We start from the raw sequence: 10,000 nt of genomic DNA on the forward strand, positions 1-10,000 counted from the left end.
CCAGCCAGTCAACCAGCCAGTCAACCAGCCAGTCAACCAACCAACCAGTCAGCCCGTCAGTCAGTCAGCCAGTCAACCAACCAGCCAACCAGTCAGTCAACCAACCAGTCAACCAGTCAGCCAGGCAGTCAACCAACCAGCCAGCCAGCCAGCCAGTTAGTCAGCCAACCAGTGTGCCACTCCTCTGATCTGATGTTTAGGCAGGGAACCAGGCAGACCAATCACATTACCTCATGGTGAGTCACCACGCCTGTTTCTAGTGCCTTCTGTCTGACCCCCTTTCAGTTTGGTGCAACAAATACTGTCCCGTCAGAAACTCACGCTGCCTTCAGAACGTATTCCTACCCCTTATTCCACATTATGTACTTCGTGTCTGAATTCAACATTTGATTTTGTTTTTAAATCTTTGCACATTTATTGAAAATGAAACACAGAAATGCACTACGTGACCAAAAGTATGTGGACACCTGCTCGTCGAACATCTCATTCCAAGATTATGGTCATTAATATGGAGTTGGTCCCCCCCTTTGCTGCTAGAACAGCCTCCACTCTTCTGGGAAGGCTTTCCACTAGATGTAGGAACATTGCTGCTATAACAGTCTCCACTCTTCTGGGAAGGTTTTCCACTAGATGTTGGAACATTGCTGCTATAACAGTCTCCACACTTCTGGGAAGGCTTTCCACTAGATGTTGGAACATTGCTGCAGGGAGACTTGCTTCCATTCAGCCAAAAGGACAATAGTGAGGTCGGGCACTGATGTTGGGCGGTTAGGCCTGGCTCGCAGTCGGCGTTCCAATTCATCCCAAAGGTTTTTGATGAGGTTGAGGTCAGGGCTCGGTGCAGGCCAGTCAAGTTCTTCCACACCGATCTCGACAAACCATTTCTGTATTGACCTCGCTTTGAGCACGGAGGCATTGTCATGCTGAAACAGGACAGGAAACTGTTGTCACAAAGTTGAAAGCACAGAATCACAGATCTTAGGCTTGTGTGCTGCTGCTCGGCCACGGAAACCCATTTCATGAATCATGAATGAACTTGGTAGTGAGGGGTTGCAACCGAAGACAGACGATTTTTACACGCTTCAGCACTCGGCGGTCCCGTTCTGTGAGCTTGTGCGGTCTACCACTTCGCGGCTGAGCCGTTGTTGCTCCTAGACGTTTCCACTTCACAATAACAGCACTTACAGTTGACCGGGTTAGCATTGTTCACAGCATCACGTTGAAAATCACTTTTTTTTTTTTTTTTTTTTTTTTCATTTAACCTTTTTTATTTAACTAAGCAAGTCAGTTAAGAACACATTCTTATTTTACAATGACGGCCGACCCCTCCCCAAACCCGGACCACACTGGTCCAATTGTGCGTCGCAATGCCGTTCTACTGCCAATGTTTGTCTATGACGATTGCATGGCTGTGTGCCTGATTTTTATGGGTGTGGCTGAAATGGAAGAATGCACTAGTATGAAGGGGGTGTCCACATACTGTTGTGTGTATATATAATGCATCTCATTTACATAAGTAGTCAAACCCCTTTTGCCTTGACACTCCACTGTTGTGTGCATCTCATTTACATAAGTAGTCACACCCCCTTTGCGTTGACACTCCACTGTTGTGTGTATATACAATGCATCTCATTTACATAAGTAGTCACACCCCTTTTGCCTTGACACTCCACTGTTGTGTGTATATACAATGCATCTCATTTACATAAGTAGTCACACCCCTTTTGCCTTGACACTCCACTGTTGTGTGTATATACAATGCATCTCATTTACATAAGTAGTCACACCCCCTTTACCTTGACACTCCACTGTTGTGTGTATATACAATGTATCTCGTTTACATAAGTAGTCACACCCCTTTGATCATCCTTGATGTCGCTACAACTTGATTGGAGTCCACCTGTGGCCAATTGTAATGAGTTGGAACATGGAACACACCTGTCTATATAAGGTTCCACAGTTGACAGAGCAGAAACTATACCAGGAAGTCCAGGGAACTGTTTGGAGATCTCTGAGAGAATTGTGATGAGGCATATATCTGGGGGGAAAGGGTTATAAAACAACTTCTAGAGTTTTTGAAAGTTTCCAAGATCACATTGGTCTCCAGACGACTCAGACTCTGTCTAGAGCTCGCTGTCTGACCAAACTGAGCAACCGGGGCAAGAAGGACCTCGGTCAGGGAGGGGGACCAGGAACCCAATGACCACTCTGACAGAACTACCGAGTTCCCGAGGTGAGATGGGAGAACCTGCCAGAAGGACAACGGTCAGGGAGGGGACCAGGAACCCAATGACCACTCTGACAGAACTACCGAGTTCCCGAGGTGAGATGGGAGAACCTGCCAGAAGGACAACCGGAGTGGCCAGACGGAAGCCACTCCCTGATAAAAAAAAAAGGCACATGACAGCACACTTGGAGATTGCAAAAAAGCATGTAAAAGATGAGGCAAAAGATTCTGTGGTCCAACCAGGCACAGCTCATCACCTGTCTAACACCGTCCTTACCGTGAAGCATGGTGGTGGCAGCATCATGCTGTGGGGATGCTTTTCAACAGCAGGGACTGGGGAGACTGGTAAGGATGGAGGGAACAATGAATGGAACCAAATACAGGCACATCCTAGATGAGAACCTGCTTGAGTGCAAATGACCTTAGACTGGGGGCGAATATTTGACTGTTTTTCAGGGACTGGGAGACTAGTCAGGATCGAGGGAAAGATGAACGGAGCGAAGTACAGAGATCCTTGATGAGAACCTGCTTGAGTGCAAACGACCTTAGACTGGGGTGAAGATTTGTCAAAGCAACGCTGGAGTGGCTTCAGAACAAGAATGTGAAAGTCCTTGAGTGGCCCAGCCAGACTTGAATCCCATTGAAAATCTGTGGAAAGACTTAAAGATTGCTGTTCACCGCCACTCCCCATCTAATTTAAGAGTTTAAGAAAATCTGCAAGGAAGAATCGGAGAAAATCCAGACGTGCAAAGCTGATGCAGACCTACCCCAGACGACTCCAAACTGATACAGACCTACCCAAGATGACTCCAAGCTGATACAGACCTACCCAAGACGACTCCAAGCTGATACAGACCTACCCAAGACGACTCCAAACTGATACAGACCTACCCAAGACGACTCCAAGCTGATACAGACCTACCCAAGACGACTCCAAGCTGATACAGACCTACCCAAGACGACTCCAAGCCGATACAGACCTACCCAAGACGACTCCAAGCTGATACAGACCTACCCAAGACGACTCCAAGCCGATGCAGACCTACCCAAGACGACTCCAAGCCGATACAGACCTACCCAAGACGACTCCAAGCTGATACAGACCTACCCAAGACGACTCCAAGCTGATACAGACCTACCCAAGACGACTCCAAGCTGATACAGACCTACCCAAGACGACTCCAAGCTGATACAGACCTACCCAAGACGACTCCAAACTGATACAGACCTACCCAAGACGACTCCAAGCTGATACAGACCTACCCAAGACGACTCCAAGCTGATACAGACCTACCCAAGACGACTCCAAGCTGATACAGACTTACCCAAGACGACTCAAAGCTAATCGGCCTTTCTAATCGACCTGGCCGGGGTATCCTGGAAGGATATTGACCTCATCCCGTCAGTAGAGGATGCCTGGATATTTTTTAAAAATGCCTTCCTAACCATCTTAAATAAACATGCCCCATTCAAGAAATTTAGAACCAGGAACAGATATAGCCCTTGGTTCTCCCCAGACCTGACTGCCCTTAACCAACACAAAAACATCCTATGGCGTTCTGCATTAGCATCGAACAGCCCCCGTGATATGCAGCTGTTCAGGGAAGCTAGAAACCATTATACACAGGCAGTTAGAAAAGCCAAGGCTAGCTTTTTCAAGCAGAAATTTGCTTCTTGCAACACTAACTCAAAAAAGTTCTGGGACACTGTAAAGTCCATGGAGAATAAGAACACCTCCTCCCAGCTGCCCACTGCACTGAAGATAGGAAACACTGTCACCACTGATAAATCCACCATAATTGAAAATTTCAATAAGCATTTTTCTACTGCTGGCCATGCTTTCCACCTGGCTACTCCTACCCCTGTCAACAGCACTGCACCCCCAACAGCAACTCGCCCAAGCCTTCCCCATTTCTCCTTCTCCCAAATCCATTCAGCTGATGTTCTGAAAGAGCTGCAAAATCTGGACCCCTACAAATCAGCCGGGCTAGACAATCTGGACCCTTTCTTTCTAAAATTATCTGCCGAAATTGTTGCCACCCCTATTACTAGCCTGTTCAACCTCTCTTTCGTGTCGTCTGAGATTCCCAAAGATTGGAAAGCAGCTGCGGTCATCCCCCTCTTCAAAGGGGGGGACACTCTTGACCCAAACTGCTACAGACCTATATCTATCCTACCATGCCTTTCTAAGGTCTTCGAAAGCCAAGTCAACAAACAGATTACCGACCATTTTGAATCTCACCATACCTTCTCTGCTATGCAATCTGGTTTCAGAGCTGGTCATGGGTGCACCTCAGCCACGCTCAAGGTCCTAAACGATATCTTAACCGCCATCGATAAGAAACATTACTGTGCAGCCGTATTCATTGATCTGGCCAAGGCTTTCGACTCTGTCAATCACCACATCCTCATCGGCAGACTCAACAGCCTTGGTTTCTCAAATGATTGCCTCGCCTGGTTCACCAACTACTTCTCTGATAGAGTTCAGTGTGTCAAATCGGAGGGTCTGTTGTCCGGACCTCTGGCAGTCTCTATGGGGGTGCCACAGGGTTCAATTCTTGGACCGACTCTCTTCTCTGTATACATCAATGAGGTCGCTCTTGCTGCTGGTGAGTCTCTGATCCACCTCTACGCAGACGACACCATTCTGTATACTACCGGCCCTTCTTTGGACACTGTGTTAACAACCCTCCAGGCAAGCTTCAATGCCATACAACTCTCCTTCCGTGGCCTCCAATTGCTCTTAAATACAAGTAAAACTAAATGCATGCTCTTCAACCGATCGCTACCTGCACCTACCCGCCTGTCCAACATCACTACTCTGGACGGCTCTGACTTAGAATACGTGGACAACTACAAATACTTAGGTGTCTGGTTAGACTGTAAACTCTCCTTCCAGACCCATATCAAACATCTCCAATCCAAAGTTAAATCTAGAATTGGCTTCCTATTTCGCAACAAAGCATCCTTCACTCATGCTGCCAAACATACCCTTGTAAAACTGACCATCCTACCAATCCTCGACTTTGGCGATGTAATTTACAAAATAGCCTCCAATACCCTACTCAACAAATTGGATGCAGTCTATCACAGTGCAATCCGTTTTGTCACCAAAGCCCCATATACTACCCACCATTGCGACCTGTACGCTCTCGTTGGCTGGCCCTCGCTTCATACTCGTCGCCAAACCCACTGGCTCCATGTCATCTACAAGACCCTGCTAGGTAAAGTCCCCCCTTATCTCAGCTCGCTGGTCACCATAGCATCTCCCACCTGTAGCACACGCTCCAGCAGGTATATCTCTCTAGTCACCCCCAAAACCAATTATTTCTTTGGCCGCCTCTCTTTCCAGTTCTCTGCTGCCAATGACTGGAACGAACTACAAAAATCTCTGAAACTGGAAACACTTATCTCCCTCACTAGCTTTAAGCACCAACTGTCAGAGCAGCTCACAGATTACTGCACCTGTACATAGCCCACCTATAATTTAGCCCTATCAACTACCTCTTTCCCAACTGTATTTAATTTATTTATTTATTTTGCTCCTTTGCACCCCATTATTTTTATTTCTACTTTGCACATTCTTCCATTGCAAAACTACCATTCCAGTGTTTTACTTGCTATATTGTATTTACCTTGCCACCAAGGCCTTTTTTGCCTTTACCTCCCTTCTCACCTCATTTGCTCACATTGTATATAGACTTGTTTATACTGTATTATTGACTGTATGTTTGTTTTACTCCATGTGTAACTCTGTTGTTGTTGTATCTGTCGAACTGCTTTGCTTTATCTTGGCCAGGTCGCAATTGTAAATGAGAACTTGTTCTCAACTTGCCTACCTGGTTAAATAAAGGTAAAATAAATAAATAAATAAATAAAAAGCTGATACAGACCTACCCAAGACCTTAATTGTCACGTTGGGCCATCGAGGTGTGGTGACCTCACTGTTCATCACGTTGGGCCCATAGAGGTGTGGTGACCTCACCGTCCATCACGTTGGGCCCATAGAGGTGTGGTGACCTCACTGTCCATCATGTTGGGCCCATCGAGGTGTGGTGACCTCACCGTCCATCACGTTGGGCCCATAGAGGTGTGGTGACCTCACTGTCCATCATGTTGGGCCCATCGAGGTGTGGTGAGCTCACCGTCCATCACGTTGTTCCATCGAGGTGTGGTGACCTCACCGCCCATCACGTTGTCCCATAGAGGTGTGGTGACCTCACCGCCCATCACGTTGTCCAATCGAGGTGTGGTGACCTCACCGTCCATCACGTTGGGCCCATCGAGGTGTGGTGACCTCACCGTCCATCACGTTGGGCCCATTGAGGTGTGGTGACCTCACCGCCCATCACGTTGGGCCCATCGAGGTGTGGTGACCTCACCGTCCATCACGTTGGTCCCATCGAGGTGTGGTGACCTCACCGTCCATCACGTTGGGCCCATCGAGGTGTGGTGACCTCACCGTCCATCACGTTGGGCCCATCGAGGTGTGGTGACCTCACCGTCCATCACGTTGGGCCCATCGAGGTGTGGTGACCTCACCGTCCATCACGTTGTCCCATAGAGGTGTGGTGACCTCACCGTCCATCACGTTGGGCCCATTGAGGTGTGGTGACCTCACCGTCCATCACGTTGGCCCATAGAGGTGTGGTGACCTCACCGTCCATCACGTTGTCCAATCGAGGTGTGGTGACCTCACCGTCCATCACGTTGTCCCATCGAGATGTGGTGACCTCACCGTCCATCACGTTGTCCCATAGAGGTGTGGTGACCTCACCGTCCATCACGTTGTCCCATAGAGGTGTGGTGACCTCACCGTCCATCACGTTGGGCCCATTGAGGTGTGGTGACCTCACCGTCCATCACGTTGGCCCATAGAGGTGTGGTGACCTCACCGTCCATCACGTTGTCCCATCGAGGTGTGGTGACCTCACCGTCCATCACGTTGTCCCATCGAGATGTGGTGACCTCACCGTCCATCACGTTGTCCCATCGAGGTGTGGTGACCTCACCGTCCATCACGTTGGGCCCATCGAGATGTGGTGACCTCACCGTCCATCACGTTGTCCCATCGAGGTGTGGTGACCTCACCGTCCATCACGTTGGGCCCATCGAGGTGTGGTGACCTCACCGTCCATCACGTTGTCCCATCGAGGTGTGGTGACCTCACCGTCCATCACGTTGTCCCATAGAGGTGTGGTGACCTCACCGTCTGGCCCATAGAGGTGTGGTGACCTCACCGTCTGGCCCATAGAGGTGTGGTGACCTCACCGTCTGGCCCATAGAGGTGTGGTGACCTCACCGTCTGGCCCATAGAGGTGTGGTGACCTCACCGTCTGGCCCATAGAGGTGTGGTGACCTCACCGTCTGGCCCATAGAGGTGTGGTGACCTCACCGTCTGGCCCATAGATGTGTGGTGACCTCACCGTCTGGCCCATAGAGGTGTGGTGACCTCACCGTCTGGCCCATAGAGGTGTGGTGACCTCACCGTCTGGCCCATAGAGGTGTGGTGACCTCACCGTCTGGCCCATAGATGTGTGGTGACCTCACCGTCTGGCCCATAGAGGTGTGGTGACCTCACCGTCTGGCCCATAGAGGTGTGGTGACCTCACCGTCTGGCCCATAGAGGTGTGGTGATCTCACCGTCTGGCCCATAGAGGTGTGGTGACCTCACCGTCTGGCCCGGTCTGAACAGAACACCGCACTTATTTGGTATTTTATTAGGATCCCCATTAGCTGTTGCCAAAGCAGCAGCTACTCTTCCTAGGGTCCACACAGAACACAGAACACAGAACACAGAGCACAGAACACAGAACACAGAACACAGAACACAGAGCACAGAACACAGAACACAGAGCACAGAACACAGAACACAGAACACAGAACACAGAGCACAGAGCACAGAGCACAGACCACAGACCACAGTCCACAGACCACAGAACACAGAACACAGAACACAGAACACAGGACACAGAACACAGAACACAGAACACAGAGCACAGAGCACAGAGCACAGAGCACAGAGCACAGAACACAGAACACAGAACACAGAGCACAGAGCACAGAACACAGAGCACAGGACACAGAACACAGAACACAGAACACAGAGCACAGGACACAGAACACAACACAGAGCACAGGACACAGAACACAGAACACAACACAGAGCACAGAACACAGAACACAGAACACAGAGCACAGAACACAGAGCACAGAGCACAGAGCACAATTCAGAACATCAATAGACAAGAACAGCTCAAGGACAGAACTATATTCATTATTAAAAAGGCCCATGTAGCCTCCATATCAATGCTTAAACACAAACTATCTGGGTCCAATAGGGGGAGAGGAGGTGTGGCCGGGAGGTGTGGCTTTATCTGTCCTCATATCAATACATAGACACAAACTATCTGGGTCCAATAGGGGGAGAGGAGGTGTTGCTTTATCTGCCCTCATATCAATACATAGACACAAACTATCTGGGTCCAATAGGGGGAGAGGAGGTGTTGCTTTATCTGCCCTCATATCAATACATAGACACAAACTATCTGGGTCCAATAGGGGAAGAGGAGGTGTGGCCGGGAGGTGTGGCTTTATCTGCCCTCATATCAATACATAGACACAAACTATCTGGGTCCAATAGGGGGAGAGGAGGTGTGGCCGGGAGGCTTTATCTGTTTTGTGAAACCAGGTTTTCTGTTTATTTAAAACAGTATGAGATGGAAGGAAGTTCCATGCAATAAGGGCTCTATATAATACTGTACGCTTCCTTCAATTTGTTCTGGATCTGGGGACTATGAAAAGACCCCCGAGGGGCACTTCTGGTGGGGTAAGTGTGTGAGTCAGAGCTGTGTGTAAGTTGACTATACAAACAATTTTGGATTTTCAACACGATTGTTTCTTGTAAGAAGAAGTGATGCTGTCAGTCTCTCCTCAACTCTGAGCCAAGAGAGACTGGCATGCATAGTATTTATATCAGCCCTCTGATTACAATGAAGAGCAAGACGTGCCGCTCTGTTCTGGACCAGCTGCAGCTTCACTAGGTCTTTCCTTTGAAGCACTGGGACCACACGACTGGACAATAATCAAGATTAGACAAAACTAGAGACCCTGCAGGACTTGCTTTGTGGAGTGTGTTGTCAAAAATGCAGAGAATCTCTTTATTACGGCCCAGACCTCTCTCCATCTTTACAACCATCGAATCAATATGTTTTGACCATGACAGTTTACAATCTAAGGTAACGACCAGTAATTTAGTCTCCTCAACTTGTTCAACAGCCACACCATTCATTACCAGATTCAGCTGAGGTCTAGAGCTTAGGGAATGATTTGTACCAAATACAGAACGCTCTTAGTTTTAGAGATGTTCAAGGACTAGTTTATTACTGGCCACCCGTTCTAATGTGTTGTTATGTACTTCATCATGGGTTTGATTCCTGCTGGGGCCCACCTATACCTATACTATACCTATACTATACCTATACCAAAACATGTAACCTATACTATACCTATACTATACTGTACCTATACTATACCTATACTATACTGTACCTATACTATACCTATACTATACCTATACCAAAACATGTAACCTATACTGTACCTATACTATACCTATACTATACCTATACTATACTGTACCTATACTATACTGTACCTATACTATACCTATACTATACCTATACTATACTGTACCTATACTATACTATACCTATACTATACCATACTATACCTATACTATACCTATACCAAAACATGTAAGCACCCATGACA

General features: G+C 48.1%; 1 protein-coding gene across 1 annotated transcript in view; it reads left to right on the plus strand.

Moving 5' to 3' along the window:
* LOC118936694 (TBC1 domain family member 1-like) overlaps positions 1-10,000 on the plus strand; it is a gene marked incomplete at its 5' end in the record, with an annotated part of 123,517 nt that overhangs the window by 35,163 nt on the left and 78,354 nt on the right. The gene's annotated exons all lie outside the window — the stretch shown is intronic.

This window comes from Oncorhynchus mykiss, chromosome 10 (assembly GCF_013265735.2).
Source record: "Oncorhynchus mykiss isolate Arlee chromosome 10, USDA_OmykA_1.1, whole genome shotgun sequence".
In the NCBI taxonomy this organism is placed as follows: Eukaryota; Metazoa; Chordata; class Actinopteri; order Salmoniformes; family Salmonidae; genus Oncorhynchus; species Oncorhynchus mykiss.